This window comes from Cricetulus griseus, assembly GCF_003668045.3.
Source record: "Cricetulus griseus strain 17A/GY chromosome 1 unlocalized genomic scaffold, alternate assembly CriGri-PICRH-1.0 chr1_0, whole genome shotgun sequence".
Taxonomy (NCBI): domain Eukaryota; kingdom Metazoa; phylum Chordata; class Mammalia; order Rodentia; family Cricetidae; genus Cricetulus; species Cricetulus griseus.
In genome coordinates this window covers 236,056,986-236,073,678 of record NW_023276806.1, presented here as the reverse complement: position 1 = coordinate 236,073,678, position 16,693 = coordinate 236,056,986, and the positions used below count along the sequence as shown (strand labels likewise).

The window sequence follows — 16,693 nt, the reverse complement described above, 5'->3', positions numbered from 1 at the left end:
GTATAGAGACAATAGGACTCTAAGAAAGGACTTTAGGAATGTAAGTCATGTGACCAGCCTTGGCTAACAAGGATCTCAGACACATCCCAAGAGGCCTTGGGTTGCTGTATGGTTTTTGTTCTGTTGTTTTTGTTGCTCTTGAGACAGAGACACATCCTTTCACCTAGCTCAAGCAGCAGAAAATCCACTGTGAGTTGGATCTCAAATGAAGCATCAGAGATCCTAGGAGACAAACAAAAACTACCAAAAAGGCAGGATCTGAGATGGAACTTAAAAGTACAGAACCACAAACACATTGAAGGTAACAAGAAAGACCTTTCTAAGACTAGAAGACACATAGTCAGAGGCCTGAAGGTTTGTGACTCACTGAGCCTGGAGAGACAAAGACATAACTTATGAAAAGACAATACTGTTTAACACTACACACACACAACACACACACACACACACACACATGAAAGGAAAGAAAGAAAGAAAGAAAGAAAGAAAGAAAGAAAGAAAGAAAGAAAGAAAACAACCAGAGTAAAGAACACTCCACATGAATCACATGAATTTTCCCCTAATAGTCCTGTGAGCTATCTCATTTATATGTGGAAAATAAAAAACAGATGGTGATGAAATCCCATACACCATCCCAGTGGCTAGCTCTGCACTGTGATCTTCAGGCAAGCTTTATTTGTTAAAGCACAAACAAAACATCTCCACAAAGGATAAAGATGAGACAAATCAGTTCCAGAGAGCAATGGAACAGTACACATGGAGCAAGGAAATGTACACACTTAGCTATAGGAGAAAAACTGCAATAAAGAGCAATTTTCAAAATGAGCTGAAGAATCTTTATAACGATCAAAGCTTGAAGAAGTGTACCAATCAGAATTAAAATACCTCACAGATGAGGCGATTGGAGTATCAGACACAACTTTGTGAACAAATTGTTGAGAAAACTCAGGGCTGAACAGGGAAAGCCACTTATATTTCAGAAATGAAGTTTAATGAGAAGATTAAAAAAAGCCAAAACCTGGAAGTAATGAAAATTGAGGCTAGGAGGGAGAGGATTGCTAACAAGAAATTAAAGAGGAAGAAAAGACTCCATCGAAGATTTGCACCAGCACAGCAGGCTTAACCTCAAACCCTTGAAGAAGACATTCCTTTCAAAACAAAAAGACAGAAAGCATTTATACCTCTAACTCAAGGAAATGTTACAATGAAAGATTTGAGCCAGCATGCTTGGGAAACTCAGGAGCCACCATTGGGAAATGCTTCTGAAGACAGTGATTGTGTTTTTCAGATAAGGGGGAAAATGTGCACATCAAAGCAAAAAAATTAATTAATGAGATTTTGAAGCAGGAATTTTTGTTTTTAACCAGAAGGCAGAGGAACAAACAGCATTATAAAGATTCTTAAAAATTAAACTACCAGCCAAAGATTTTATATCAAACCAAATTATCCTCCAAGCATCAAGGCTGTTGAAAAACAGTTTATGGACATTCAATAACTGAGAGCTGTGCTTTTAAAGATTTATTTTGTTTTTACTTACTCGATCATACATGTCTATGATGTATGTGCTCGGGTACCTGTGGAGGCTAGAGAAGGTCTCAGAGCCCCTGGAGTTACAGGCTGTGCATTGTACTGTGTAGGTGCTGGGAACCAAACTCAGATCCTCTGGAGAAGGAGAAAGTACTCTTAATATCTGAGCCTCTCCAGCCCAGATTGCTTTTGCCAAAAAGCCTCTCTGAGAAACTTGCTCAACGACAGACACCAGAAGCCACTGACTATTTGCAGAAGGTTGGCAGAGGGCTTGTTTGATAGAAACTGATTAGAAGGGCATAAGAATATGTCAACGTCATGTGATCTAACAAAGTGGAGGAGATTCAAGAAACACATGGAGAAAGTGAACCGAAAGCAGAATAAGTTTGCTGATTGTCCCACAGCCCTTAATTAAGAGAAAACAAATACCTTGTATGTTTAGACACAGGGGCAATGGAAGAAGAGTGGAGAAAAGTACAACTAACTTTTGTATTGTTTAGAAAGGGGTAAAGTTAGTCATTATCTAAAATGAGGAAACCTCAAGGGTCTCTAGTATGACCCTTGACACAGTTTTCTGAAGTAGCTTCCTCCTGCTGCCCATATGGTAACCAGACATTGTACGCGGAGCCTTATGATAGGAGCATGCTGTTTAATGTAAATTAGGTGACTCCAGCTACAGTCCCCAGTCCTATATATCCCTAGACTCTGGAGTAAAGTCAAGCTGTCTCACTGGATCAGTCTCCAGGAAGGCTGTTTCTGTCATGTTCACAGGCTGACCAAAGCTCTCTGTAGTTGCTTCTGTCCCTTTGTCTTAATGGACAGGTGGCCAACAGACCTTGAGGAAAAATGGGTCTCCACATATATATACAAAATAAAGTTACAAAAAGTAAATGCCTTAAACACCCTATCTTGAATTCAAAATTGTAATTAAGTCTTGACTTTGGGAGTTTTTTTCCTGAAAATAGTTTCATGTCTTTTAAAATATTTTAATTAATTTACGTATTCGTGTGTGTGTGTGTGTGTGTGTGTGTGTGTGTGTGTGTGTGTGTGTGTGTGTGTGAACCAACACATGCCACAGCACTATGTGAAGGTCACAGGAAGACTTAAAAGACTAGGTTATCTCCTGTCATCACGTGAACTCTGGAGATTAAACTCAATTAGGGTCAGTGTCTTAGTCAGTGTTCTGTCCCTGTGAAGAGACACCAGGACCTGTGCAACTTTTATAAAGGAAAACATTCAACTAGGGCCTCCTTTACAGTTTCAGAGCTTAGTCTATTATCATCACAACAGAGAATATGGTGGTAGGCGTGGCAGGCACGGTGCTAGAGAAGAATTTGAAAACTACATCTTGAGCTTCAGAGAGAGACTGGGCCTGACATGGGCTTTTGACCTCAAAGCCCACCCTCAGTGACACACTTGCTCTAACAAGGCCACACCTACTAATCCTTTCAAATGTGTAAGCCCCTGGAGAGTATTCTTATTCAAACCATCACAACCAGTCTTGGTAATAGGACCTTTACATCAGTTTCCTCTCTTCAACAAATTCAAATAGTATCAACACCACACAAGTGAGCACATTTGACTTTCTACTATGGAATTCTTCATTAAATAAATACATCAAAGATATGTGGAAACATATCTGATGTCAACTGTAAGACCAGGAGAGTAAAGGTGGCCTGAAGAGAGAAAGTATCAAAGCCTAGTGTGTTCAAAATATATGGAAGCCAAGCATAAGTGAATCAGACTTGCTATAAATGAGATAAGGCAAACCATATAAGTAGTAGTTAAAATGCATTTACACATTGTGGTGGTTTGCATGAAAATGGCCCCATAAGGCTCATAGGAAGTGACACTATTAAGAGTTGAGACCTTGTTGGAGTAGGTGTGGTCTTATTGGAAGAAGTACATCACTGGGGGGGGGGGGGTGAGCTTTGATGTTTCAAATGCTCAAGCCAGACATGGATGTAAAACTCTCAGCTACTTTTCCAGTACCATGTTTGCTTGTGTGCTGCCGTGCTTCCCATCATGATGAACTGTAAGCCAGCCCCAATTAAATGCTTTATAAGAGCTGCCATGGTTACGGTGTCTCTTCATAGCAATAGAAACCCTAACCAAGACACACACAAAATGATACAAATTTATTCTGACATGGTAGCACACAACTTTAGTTCTAGCACTTGCCAAGGCAAGTGAATTTCTGTGAGTTCAAAGACATCATGGTCTACATAGTGAGTTCTAGGACAGCTGTAAGAGATCTTTTCTAAAATATGTAAGTTTTTAAAAAAGAAAGAGAACAAAACAAAATCTATATGCTTACAACAAAACACTTTTGAGGGGAGGAGGAGAAAAGCAGTAAAACAGTAAAACCTGTTGACCATCATTAAAAGTTACCAGGACACCAAACCACCACACTAAAAATCTGACATTTAAAAGCAAACAGTTAAGCCTTTGCCATATGTATTTCCCAATGCCTAATGAGTCCTCGTAGGTGAGGGTTGTTTATGCAGATGTCTGGATAAATAATTCAAAAAGAAAAATACAAATGTCAACATTTTGTATTACACCCAATGGAATGCTAATTCAAGCAATAGTCACCGCTGGATGATAACCCCCTGGAACAAATATAAGTGAAAATGTTTACCATGAAATCATTGCACAATCGTCACCCCGACCCTTGATCAATTTTAACGTCTCTGGAATACACACACAGTCTGGGTAGGAACTTTAGAAAGAACAGAAAATCAAGAATCATCCTTCTGAAACTTTCTTTTAGCAAAAATGAGCTGCCTAGGCTAAAACCTTTAATTCCAGAAATTGGAGGCTGAGGTAGAAGATGTCTAGAACAGCCTGGGCTACATAGAGATAATTTTTTAAAGGGGAATTAGGAGGAACAACTGTGTTAGATTATAATATTCACAAGACAACACAAATACAGTGAAGTGACATTTGACAGAATTATGAATAACATAAACATCCTGAAAGAGTGATACATCTAGACTAAGGGTATGTGTGGATATGAAGGTACTAGATATTGGTAATATAAGAGTCAGTCTGTCTGTCTGCTTGCTCTCTCTCTCTCAGTATGTGTGTACCCCTCCCTCCATTCTTCCTTCCCTCTCTCCTTCCTTTTGAGGAGTTTAACAAGGCATTAAGGGTGAAATGACTTGAGATTGACTATTTTACTTAAAAAGTCTCCAGCAAAACATTTTGGAAGATTTGGAAATTAATACAGGATTAAGACAAAACACTGACGGCTTTCTATACTCATTGATCAGCCCATCGAAATCTTCAAAAGGCTAGGTATGGTTGTACACACCTGCAATCCCAACACTTGGGAGGAAGAAGCAGGAGATTAAGAAATTCAACATTGGCCGGGTGGTGGTGACGCATGCCTTTAATCCCAGCACTCAGGAGGCAGAGGCAGGCAGATCTCTGTGAGTTCAAGACCAGCCTGATCTACAAGAGCTAGTTCCAGGACAGCCTACAAAAAGAAAAGAAAAGAAAAGAAAAGAAAAGAAAAGAAAAGAAAAGAAAAGAAAAGAAAAGAAAAGAAGAGAAAAGAAAAGAAATTCAACATTGCCCTCACCTACAAAATGAGTTCAAAGCCGGTTTAGGTGACATGAGACCTTGTCTCAATAAAGGAAAAGAGAATTTCATAGTAAAGTTATTGTTCTTTAATGCACTGCTTTTGGATGCATGTAGAAACCATGCACACATCAGCAGGTTTTGGAGAGATAGTCAGACATCAGCATCTTCTTACTACTTGTACCCTAGGGCTAAATTCATTACAGTGTATTAAAACACATCATATCACCCTAAGATATTTGAGTGAGACAATGCCTGAATAATACAGCATTTTACTCAAAATTTGTATTTGAAATATTTATTAGATATTGCACATGTAGAACAACATGAGACAAGAGGTTATATAACATGTAAGCAGATGGCGTGTGTGTGTGTGTGTGTGTGTGTGTGTGTGTGTGTGTGTGTGTGTTTCAACCATCATTTATTTGCCTGTAAGCAAAATAACTTTTTAAAACAAATAATTCCATGGAAAGTATGATGTATCGAGTAATGGATGCTTCTCAAAAATGCTTATTGTAATTAGTTGAACCCTCCAAATACACACAGAGACATGCTGCCTGATTATATAGCTCTTCCTAACATGGTAGTAAACCCACACCAGTATAAAGAAAAAGTGTTTATGGAAAAGAGCCACTATTGACACATGTCGGGGGAGAGTCAAATCGCCGTGGCAGAAGATACGACGCAGCAATCTGAACTAATGGCACCAATCACAAAGGATGAGTCGTGAGCTCCTCAGAGGCAGTAATCACTCTCAGCAACATAAAAAAGTCAGTCATGAAGTAAACCCAGGAGCTCTTTATCCAGCCGTCAGTGAGTGTGATAATTTCTGGTGGCTCCACACCTCCTCCATCCTGGCATAGCAGGTCATGAGAGCATCAGAATCCATTGTTCTTCGGTAGTCCCAGCCTGTGCAATCAAATGAAGTGCAAACTCATCATTCATCCCCCTTTGCCAATAGACTCTTTGCTATAACTGTACAATGAGCAAATAGAATGTCATAATTACAATCACTTTCCAATTCAATTTTGGAGTTAGTAAAAGGCTACACATCCATTAGTTCCCCTCATTCTGCAAACATGACTCAAGCTCACTCGGTCACGTGCAAAGTGGAGTGTGCAATGTGTGGTGAACTCAAGGACAAATGAGGTGTGATCAGTTTCAGTCCCTCACAAGCTAGCACATCTCTTGACTGCCATTGAATTCCCAGGCACTCTGGTTAGTCACATCCCAGCTTCTGAGTTTGCTAAACATGAAATAACAGAAATCATTTTAACCTTTCTCTGGTTTCTCAGCAGTGAAATGAGGATAGCAGTCCTTACTGTAGGGTTTGTTCAGAATTAGCTGCCATAACTCAAGTAAAGCTTTTATCTGCATGTCTGGGACATAGCACATTATTAGCAGAAGTCCCCTGCTAGTGCTGGCAGGGATCATGGCCCTGATAACTGTGGTAACAAACAAAGGAACAAACACAGGTAACAAGTTACACATCCAAATTAATGACTGACAGGGACTAGGGAGTCTCTGGAAGATCAAGGAAGTGTGGGATTACCCAAAGATCTGCACATGCTATACTTATTGATAACGAAAATGTACAGGGGCCTATATCAAAAAAAAAAAAAAACTATAGTGAACTTCCTTCTAAACCTAAGTGAAAATGAACAAATATTCATTCCCTCCTGAGGAAAACTGGATTTCCCTTCCTGAAAATGTACAATTTTTCATTCTGAATAGAAATTTAAAGGTTTACTAAGCGGACTCTTCCAATTTTCACCCCCACCCCCACTGCTGCAAAGAGACTTCCTGCTTCCGTATGCCCCTTCCTTCCAGCTTGGCTTCTTCCCTCCCATGAATTCACTGAAAGCCAAAGGCACCCCCCAGCTGCCACCAAATGGGCACCACATGTTCTTCTTTGTACTGGGGTAAAGAAACTAAATTTTGGGGAAAACTAGTTTCAATAGTGGTAGACCCAACTGTGACACTGCATGCGAAAATCAGGGTGCAGAGCGAAAATCAGGGTGCAGAGGTCAAGTGTTTAATCCATCCGATACCTCAGCCAAACTGAGCACAGCAAAGAAACACCATAGACCCAACCTTCCAATGCTTTTTTTTTTCCCTCCTTCCCTTACTTCTTCCTTTCTCCCTCCTCCCTGTGTGAAGAGCAAAATTGCTGGTGAAAGTCAAAAGCAGACTGGCTTTGCATTTCTCAGCTCATTTGAATATTCCCCTGACATTGGAAACCTCTTAACTTGGTTACCAATCGCTAATGATGCAAACCGGGAAGCTTGGAGGTGGCTACCTCAGCTGTGTTTCCATGGAACCCTGGAACTTAGAGAAGGCGGAGTTTGAACAAAGAAATGCTTACCACTTTTTGCTGCAATCATTGCTTCGCTATTAACCTTAGTCCTTCAGGGAAGTTCCCAAGGGTTCTTTCTCCCAGGACAATTATGCGTGACCATGGAAAAACAGACACCACGGCACATCGCCACAGCTTTTCCCTTATGTATAAAGTGGGAGTTGAGGTGCAGAGACACTTGGCACAAGTGTAAGCTGGATAGTTTGACTAAGGGTTCTTATCTTCTTTGTATTTTCAAAGAACCAATTATTTGCTTCATTAATTCTTTGTGTTATTCTTTTAGTCTCCATGTCTGCTTTATTCTATTTCTTCTAAGATCTGGATTTGTATCTTTGCGTTATTTATTTGATATCTCTACGATTTTTTTTTTTTATGTGAACACTTAGAGCTATAAGTGTTCCTCTTTGGATGCCTTTGCAGTATCCCAAAGACTCTGATAACCTATGCTTTCATTTTCATTTGCTCTAGGAATCTTAAATTTTCCTTCCTGTTTTTTTTTTTTTTTTTTTTCCCAGCAACCTACTGATCATTCAAGAGAGTACTGTTTGGGTCTCCATGGGCTTGCCTAGTTTCTTTCAGTATTTCTACCATTTATGTATCTTTAGATCAGTCTTTTGAAGACATTACGTTGCCTTGCTTGTTTCGTTTATTGTGTTTCTGTGTTACGATTTGTGCATCTGTTATTTTCAATATCTCTTCTGGTTCTATTTGACTATCTTCTTAGTAAGGAGCCTACACTTGAGGGTTTAATCCCCAGGATCAGTCGGAGAAGATTAAAGGAAGTGACAGTGTTTCCCTTCCCTGTCTGAGAAGCAGTAACTGGAGAAAGTGCTCCATGCTCTTTTATTCTTTTGTCCCTCTATTCCTGTGGCTGTCCCCATGTCCCTATTCTGATCCAGCACACTTCCAACCTTGATTTGGAAAACAATCCAGTATTTGTTATCCTGACTCTTGTCTCTCACCACTGCACCCAAAGACAGCTTTGTAGTTCACTGCCTTACCCTAGAAGGTCTTTATTCTGTTCGTTTTAAGAGCCATCTTAGTGACTGTGGAACAGCACCTCAGTGTGGTTTTGATTTGAATTCCTCTAATGGCTAACAAGTTGCACATGGTGTGTGTGTGTGTGTGTGTGTGTGTGTGTGTGTGTGTGTGTGTGTGTGGCCATCATGTATCATCTTTGGAGATACAAGTAGTTGAGTTTTGCCCATTTTTGGATTGGATTAGTTGCTTTTTGTATCAAGTTATAGGGGTTCTTTGTTATTTGCAAATATTTTCTTCAATCCAATGGGTTGCTTTTTCACTCTGATAATGATCCTTCAATGTACAAAACTTTTTATTTCAATGAAGTCCAATTCATCTATTTTTTTTCTTCATTACCTGTGATCTACGTGTAGTGTCCAAAAGAAGATAATTGCCAAAACTAATGTCCTAAAGATTTACTCCTATATTTCTTTTGTTTCATTTTTTGTCTTTGTTTTGTTTTTTTCTGACAGCTCTACAGTTTCAATTCTGATACATAGGCCTTTGGTGAATCTACATGGTTTGAGGTAAAATCAAATACCATTGTTTTGCCTCCAGGTGTCCATTTTTCTGCATCATTTGTTGAAAAGATTGTTGTTGTTGTTGTTTTTTCTTTGCATCCTTGGCAAAAATCACTTAACCTTGTATGGAAGGTTTTTGTTGTTTTGTTTTGTTTTCTCTGGGCTTTCTAGCCTCCTGCATTGATCTCTATGCCTGTCTTATGTACTGCTTTAATTACTGTAGTAAACCTCAAATCAGGAAGTACAATTTCCTTAACGTTGATCTCCTTAAGTTTATTTTGAATTTTCAGGATCCTTTCATGTCCCATATGAATTTAAGAACAGATTTTTCTATTTCTAAAAATTAAAAAAATATTCATTGAGATGTTGATAGGCATTGCCCTAAATCTGTATCTAACTATGGGTAATATTAACAATTTAATATCAAGACTCCCAAACCATAAGCACAGAGGATACTTCTATCAATGTCTACTTGGATTTCTTTCAGGATGTATAATAAAATCTTTCCCAGCCTTACTTCCTTTCTACCCAGGCAGATACCAACTGCTGCAGAACAAGCTCCCCAGATTCTTAACCCATCCCTCCCCTGTCCACAGTTCAATTCCATAGTGCATTTTCTGCTGGAATAGAACCACTGAGGAAAAGGAGAGAGAGGCACTCTGCCCCCGAAGTGACATTGACTCTACTATCCTTAGCCCTAGTCTTTGCTGTCAGTGTGGCTCAGCTTCCTCACCAGAGGACGTGTGCAGGAAATTGGTTAGTGTAAATTCCATTGGAATATTTATTTATTTGTATTCACATGTATGTGCATCTGTTTACATGAGTTTATGTGCATCAAGTGCTTACATGTGCCTGTGGAGGCCAAAAAGCAGCAAATCCCCTGGAATTGGAGTTATAGGCCATTGTGAGCTGGCTGGTGTGGGTTCTGGGAACCAAAGTCGGGTCTTGTGCAATGGCAGCATGCAATCTTAAGTGGTGTGCCATCCCCCCAGCATACACACAAATACACACACACACACACACACACACACACACACACACACACTTTAAATGATAACTGAGAAAGCACCATTTTTAATGGACTGAGTCATGTGTCCCCAAAGTTCTTATGGTGAAACCCCTAAGTACCATTTGAAAACAAAGTTCTTTGGGGAGTAATTTAGAGTGGAAGATGTCACACAGGTAGGAGGAAGGGACACTAAAACAATGTGTGTTCACAGGGAAAAAGCATAGCAAAGAAAGCAGTCATCTGCAAGTCATAGAGAAGCCTCAGAAAACACACAGGCCTGGTGGGCCACACCTACAATCCCAGCACTCAGGAGATGGAAGTAGGTGGACAACAATAAATGTAAGCCAGGCTACACTGGAAGTCCCAGGACCGCAATGGTTACATAGGGAGACCCTGTCTCAAAGCCACAAAGAATTTTAAAAGGAAGAAATGGTAAGAGAGACTGGAAGGAATAGAAGAGAAAGTGATTTTTGAGATAGGAGCTCATGTGGTCCAGGCTGGTCTCGAACTCTATGTACCCAAAGATGACTCTGACTTTCCTACCCATACTCTGTTGATGCTAGGATGGCAAGGTGTGTGCTATCACATTTGGCTTATATAGTTCCAAGGAACAAACCCAGAGACGAAGAAATACTGTGCAAGCACTCTACCAACTGAGGCATAGCCTCAGCCCGGCTATTAGCTTTCTTAGAAACTTGTTTTGTTCAGTATTGTTTTAGTCTTGGCTTTGTTCTGCTTTGCTTTGTATTTAGTGGGAAATAATCTTACTTTCTCCCAGTAGAAGGGTAAGTCTCCTTTGGCTACATCCCAATCTCTAGCCCGTAGGGAGCCGTCCCTGCATTCTCCATTACAATGATGGTGCCTGCAGGCACTGAATGTAAATTATTGCGCAGGCGCTGGGTAATTTTCCATTTCCTTGATCTCTGCCTATTCCGTGGCTCATATGGCCTGATGAGCTGAAGCCAATCATAGGGTGACACGTCCCAGGCAGCGGCTGCCAGCCTTTATTAGGGGACGGGATTCTTGGCTCGGGGTCTTCGCTCTGGTAAGCTTATGCTCTCCTCTCAAGACGCATTAAAGCTTTCCTGCAGAAGGATCCGAATGTCCTATGTGGTTCTTGCTGGCGAGACTATAGCGCGGGACATCTGGTGCCGAAACCCGGGAACTTGTTAACATCGCCGGCACTGCGGAGACCCCTCTAACGGGGCGGATTCAGAATGCAGGGACAGCTCCCTACACTAGCCAAATCCCAACCAGTCCATTCCCAAACTATCTGCTCATTATATCTGACATGACTAACCACACTGAAAGAAATTTGAGAAGGAAATTAGATAAAATGTGCAAATGAGAGACAAATGTGTGATTAACACTCAGAATGCTGACTGACCCTGTTGAGTACTTTAAAATTATTTTAACTGCTGCAGAAGTGGATGCCCTGAGGTCAAATTTCTGACATCACAAAAATAGCATATCTGCTTTTTAGGGAAACAAAATCCATCACCCCTATCCATTGTGCATGAATTTCCCTTGACATGGAAGATAACGGTGGGATGCTAGTCAGTGTGGCTCAGAATGAGCCCAACCTTTTAGAACTCAACTCTTCCTGTTCCCCGAGTGTTTGACTTCACAAAAGTAGGTCACAAACATAGTAACACTCTTCAATTTAAAGCTTTACAGAACAGAAATGGCATAGATTAGTAAAACAAGGCTCCCAGAAAGCTCTTGCAGGAAAGGGGTCTAGTGAAATACTTTACAAAAGCTGCATGTAAAAGCTCTGTGTTCCAAGCAATTGATCAAGTGTCTGGTTTTGTTTTTTAGTTTGGGTTGGGTTTTGCTTTGAAGACCTAGGTCGTGTATTTTGTGAGTAAAAGAGTGATGAAATTTATAATAGGAAACTCAACCGTGAATTATCTTAGCTGGGTACTACTTGCTGGCCTTCCTAAAGAGCTGGCTATTAAATTCAAGAATGGGTTCAAGAGACTGTGTCTCTAGAGAAGCTTAAAGGGCCACAGATTACCAGGCATCTTGGGGATTTGGTTGCCCTTCTGTCCAGGGTTAAGGAACTGCGTGCTTTTCAGAACCAGCCCTATAATTTGACTGTAGACCTTCATTAATGAACAATCTTTAATCCTACACAAGAGCTTAGCAAGTGTATATTAGGTAGGTTTTAAACCTCCCTACCCTTCAGCCAACTGACCTGAATTCAAAGGAAGGATCATGGAGACAGCTAGCGTGAGTAATGTTTTTAAGTACTAAAATGTGCTTCATCTTCAAAGCCTATGTCTGTTGACCTTAGCACTGAGGACAATGCTGGAAGTGGCTTTTCAGGATTCTACTAGAACTACAGAAAGCCCCATTTACAGGCAATGCACAGTTGAGTCTAGCCATCGGGAGAAATGTTTGGATTCACAACATATACACTTCGGGAGAAAAAATTGAGGAACATCAAATGCTCAGATGCCAGTGAAATGATCAGGTACTTGCCTAACATGATGTGGTGAAGGCAACGGAGATATATCCTTGTCACTTTGTTAGGGACAACCCTGGAAACATGATAGCCAGCATTAGTGACTTGCATTCCGTTGTGTGGGTTACATCCCACATTTGGGAACTAAAAGGGGAAACAGTGTCCTATAGCATATGAGCCAACTTCTATATTGCTGTGCATTTGCCTCCAGAGCAGCCATCCCTGGATTAAGGTCCAGAAACAGACTCAAGGAGGATGGCTAGCATGTTAGAAAGTGTTCTGCCTATAGCTTCCTTCTCCCTATGGAAGACTGACAGACTGGCAGATGTCAGTAGCTCTCTGCTAAACACACGTCTCATGACTTCTGCTACCCTTGTGGTTAGGTTTGCTACAGTTTTCTGCAATGCTCTTCTCAAATCTTCACTAGAAAATTTTCCACCAGATCTCTTTATTCCTCTTCCCTTCCCACTTTAATCTCACACATCTGACGTTTGTGAAAACAGGGATTCCAGTAAAGTAGTTCAATACCCTAACTCCTACATACAACTTTTTCAAAATACCTGCTTTGCTGTCTTCCACATGAAGAATTGTCACCTGACCCTTCAAGAGACTTTTCTCGACCAAACCAGCTACTGGACTCTGTGTCTGTCCCAATGGTGCACATGTGACACAATATACAAGAAAATGCTTCCTCTCTGATTTCATGACATTACAACACTGAACATCAAGAAGATTCAAGCTACAGCAGGAATTCTGTTTCCAAGGATTCAAATTCTTATGCAAATTATTCTACATTCTTGGTTTTCTAAAAAGTAAATCTAAACTGGCAAAGCTTTTTAATCTTCTGGGGCAAGGGGAAAGAGCTCGAATACATTTTCATTCAGGCAGAGCCAAGCAGAGTAGGGCACATGTGGTGACTGAGCACGAAAGTGGTGTGTGTGTGTGTGTGTGTGTGTGTGTTTTGTTTTGCAGTGAATTACATAGATTGGGATAAGAGCCCTGCTACTCTGCCTTTTCCAAATGCCTTTTCAGAAAGGGCATTTTCTAAAAAGCAAGGCTCAAAATCTATAGTCCATGAAAAGTTGGGAAATTCTCTTCATCTCCCTCTCCTCCCTCTGCCGTGTGTGTGTGTGTGTGTGTGTGTGTGTGTGTGTGTGTGTGTGTGTGTGTGTGTATCTGTCTCTGTGTGTCTGTTTTGTCTGCCTCTGTGCATGTCAGTCTCTTGTCTCCCTCCTTTTTCCCTCTCTCCCTTTCCATCTCTCCTTTCCTCCCTCCTTTGCCAGCTCTCAGTCTTGTTCTTTCTCCAGCTCCCTACTGTTCTCATCACTCACTTACCACCTATGAAGACATTCATGAGTCACCAAATATTCCCTGTGAGTCCTGGAACTCAGTGAACTGATTGTCACCTCCCTATCCCTCAGGGTCCCCCTAAGTGCCAGCAATTTATTTCTAACTCTACTTTAGTGCCCCAGACTCTGATGCAAATATTGACAAAGTACTTCTTTATGAAACCCAAGGACTCATAGCTCTTAGTAATCCCCGTCTATTCTTTCAGGCTCAGTAAGCCATTTGCCACAATTTGTCAGCCCCAAATGAGACTTTTCCAGTCAATGAGTCATAACTATTACCATCTGTGGTATCAAGAGCACAGGCCTGGGAATCAATGCCATGGATACAAACCTTACCTGTCACCCACTAGCTTTCTCAAGGTTGCAGATGTGAATGTAAATGGAAACACTACACAGCACAGTAGTGGCATAGGTCAAGCAAGTCGTGAACTGATGGTGCAAAAGAATCCAGTCCAGCATAAAATGGGTTAAAAGGGCTGTCCTGGTTTATTTTCCTCTTGTCGGGGAAGAGTTACTTATTTAACCTCCAAAGAAGTCCTCTATTTATACAAATTTCCCTTTTTAGCTCTGTGAAGGGGGGATGGAATTGTTTTTGACAAATGACCCATAACTTTAAAAGTTCCTATTTTGAGGTTGTACATGATTTTCTAATAATACAATACTTAACTTTAAGTGGCAAGACCTGGTTTCAGTAAAAGACTATTTGGAGCAGAGTCTATATGAATCTGAAGGCCCCCTGGCAATCTTTATGCCATGGGCCCGCGTTTCTCTTGTATAATGTAAGCCAGCCTTCTGAAATGAGCAGTTGTAGAAAGTCCCAGGGCAAGAGAGAGATGCCAAAGCAATTACATTTATAGTAAATTCAGAAGAGAATGTGTGCAAGATAGAAAGCCAATCTCTATGGGCATCATTTCAAGGAAAGGCAGTAGTTGGTCTCTGCCAACAGCCGTTGGATGCCACCAGCATGGAACAATTAGAGATAGGATGGATCTGCTGAAATGAAAACAGCACAGTGGCTGTCAGACAAAACTTGAAGCAGCGAGAAGTCCAGTCAGGGTAGTTTGAGCACTTGTGTTGCTTTGCCTTTAAAGACTGTCATTTCTAAAAGTACTTCATTACTTTTTGAAGCCTCAAACGAATTGTGTTATGGCTCATAGATAATTCCAGCCTAAAGTCACTACGTCCCCAAAATAACTGTGTCCGTTTTAATTCTGTTTTGGCCTTGCATCCATCAGTCCCATTGTGATCTGGCTTCTAGAAAGAGAAGGTTCCAGTAGTTGACCATAATTTTGACCTCGAAGTTCCTTTCAATCAAGTGAGTGCTTTGTCATCTCTGTCCGTTCACCCCATAGAAACTATTCTCTAATGGTCGCTGGTGACTTCTTAAAACACTCCGTCATCTTTCCAGTCCACCTCCTATAGATTTGACACTACTGTCCTTCCCATGTCTTCTTCAAGCTCTTTCCCCAGCCATTTTCCCAGCTATTGTCTTTGCCCTCTTATTCCCACTCCTTTGCCTCACCTATACTTTTCATACTTGTATGTGGCTGCTTTGTTGGTGATCTAGTCAGGAACTGGTATTTTGAGCATGGAAATTTTAGTATTTAGCAATGTACTATATAGCAAAGGGATAAACGAGGGCCCTAAAACATACAGATGCATCTACGCACTCATGCAGCAGGATACGACGTCATTTGGAAAAAGTGTTGTTTCAGGTATAATAATTAAGATGACAGCATACTTGTTGCTCTTACAGAGGACTCACAAGGGTGGCTTACAGCCATGTAAAACTCCACTTCTGGGAATCTTACGCCCTCTCTGTCTTCCCCAGACAACAAGACACATATACTGTACATCCATAGATATGCAAAACACATACACATAAAATAAAATAAATTTGAAAATAAAAATAGAGGGAAATGTTATGGCACTAGATTGGCAACAATTTCTTAAATGTGAAACACACATATACATACACAAATACAGGTAACAAAAGGAAAACTAGATATACTAGACTTTATCAAAATGGGAGCTTTCATCTATCAAGTACACTATCACTAATGTAAAAAGGTAACTCCCTGAATAGAATAGAATATTTGCAAATCATATCTGGCATGAGATTGATATTCATAATATAGAAAAACACTAAAGCTCAACAATAAAAATATAAGCAACTGTATTCAAAAGTGAGCAAAAGACTAGAACAGATTTTTCTATGAAGAAGATTGACAGATGATCATAAAATGGTGTTCAAAATCATCAGCCATAAGGAAAATACTACTTCATGCCTATGAAAGGCACTTACTGAAGAGGTGGTGTTGGCAGGATGTGTGAAAATTGGGAACTGTTGTACATTATTTGTAAGCATATAACATGCAGCCTCTAGGGAAAACTGTTTGGCAGTCCTTAAAAAAGAGTAAAGTACAGAATTATCATTTGCTATAGGGGTAGCAATTCTAGTCCAAAGTGTATACCCAGGAGAACTCAAAACAGGGATTTGTATGCCAAGGTTTATTGGAGCATTATTCATAGTAGCCAAGAGGTGGAAAATCACTCAAGTATCCATCAATACATGAATAAACAAAGGTGGGTGGGTGGGTGTGAATATTACTCAGTTTTAAGAAGGAATGAAGCTTTTATATGTGCTACAACAGAGATACCTTGAATGTACCATACAAAGTGAAATAAGTCAGGCACAAAAGAACACACATAGTGTGGTCCACTGATACAAAATACCTAGGACACATAAATTCAAATCATCAATGGATAGACATTGTCAAAGGCAGGGAGCTATTGCTTAATAGTTAATGGCTACTGTTTTACATAATTAAAACTCCTTGGGAATAAATAATAATTTAT

At 40.3% G+C, this 16,693-nt stretch overlaps 1 protein-coding gene and 1 long non-coding RNA gene across 3 annotated transcripts in view; one reads left to right on the top strand and one right to left on the bottom strand.

The window, feature by feature from the left end:
• Galntl6 (polypeptide N-acetylgalactosaminyltransferase like 6) overlaps nt 1-16,693 on the top strand; it is a 1,027,971-nt gene that overhangs the window by 980,100 nt on the left and 31,178 nt on the right. The window lies entirely within an intron of this gene.
• LOC118239549 overlaps nt 5,395-16,693 on the bottom strand; it is a 54,092-nt gene continuing 42,793 nt past the window's right edge. For both annotated transcript variants that reach the window (XR_004771967.1, XR_004771966.1), the window contains one exon: nt 5,395-6,021. This is a non-coding gene — a long non-coding RNA (uncharacterized LOC118239549). The remainder of the gene's footprint in view (nt 6,022-16,693) is intronic.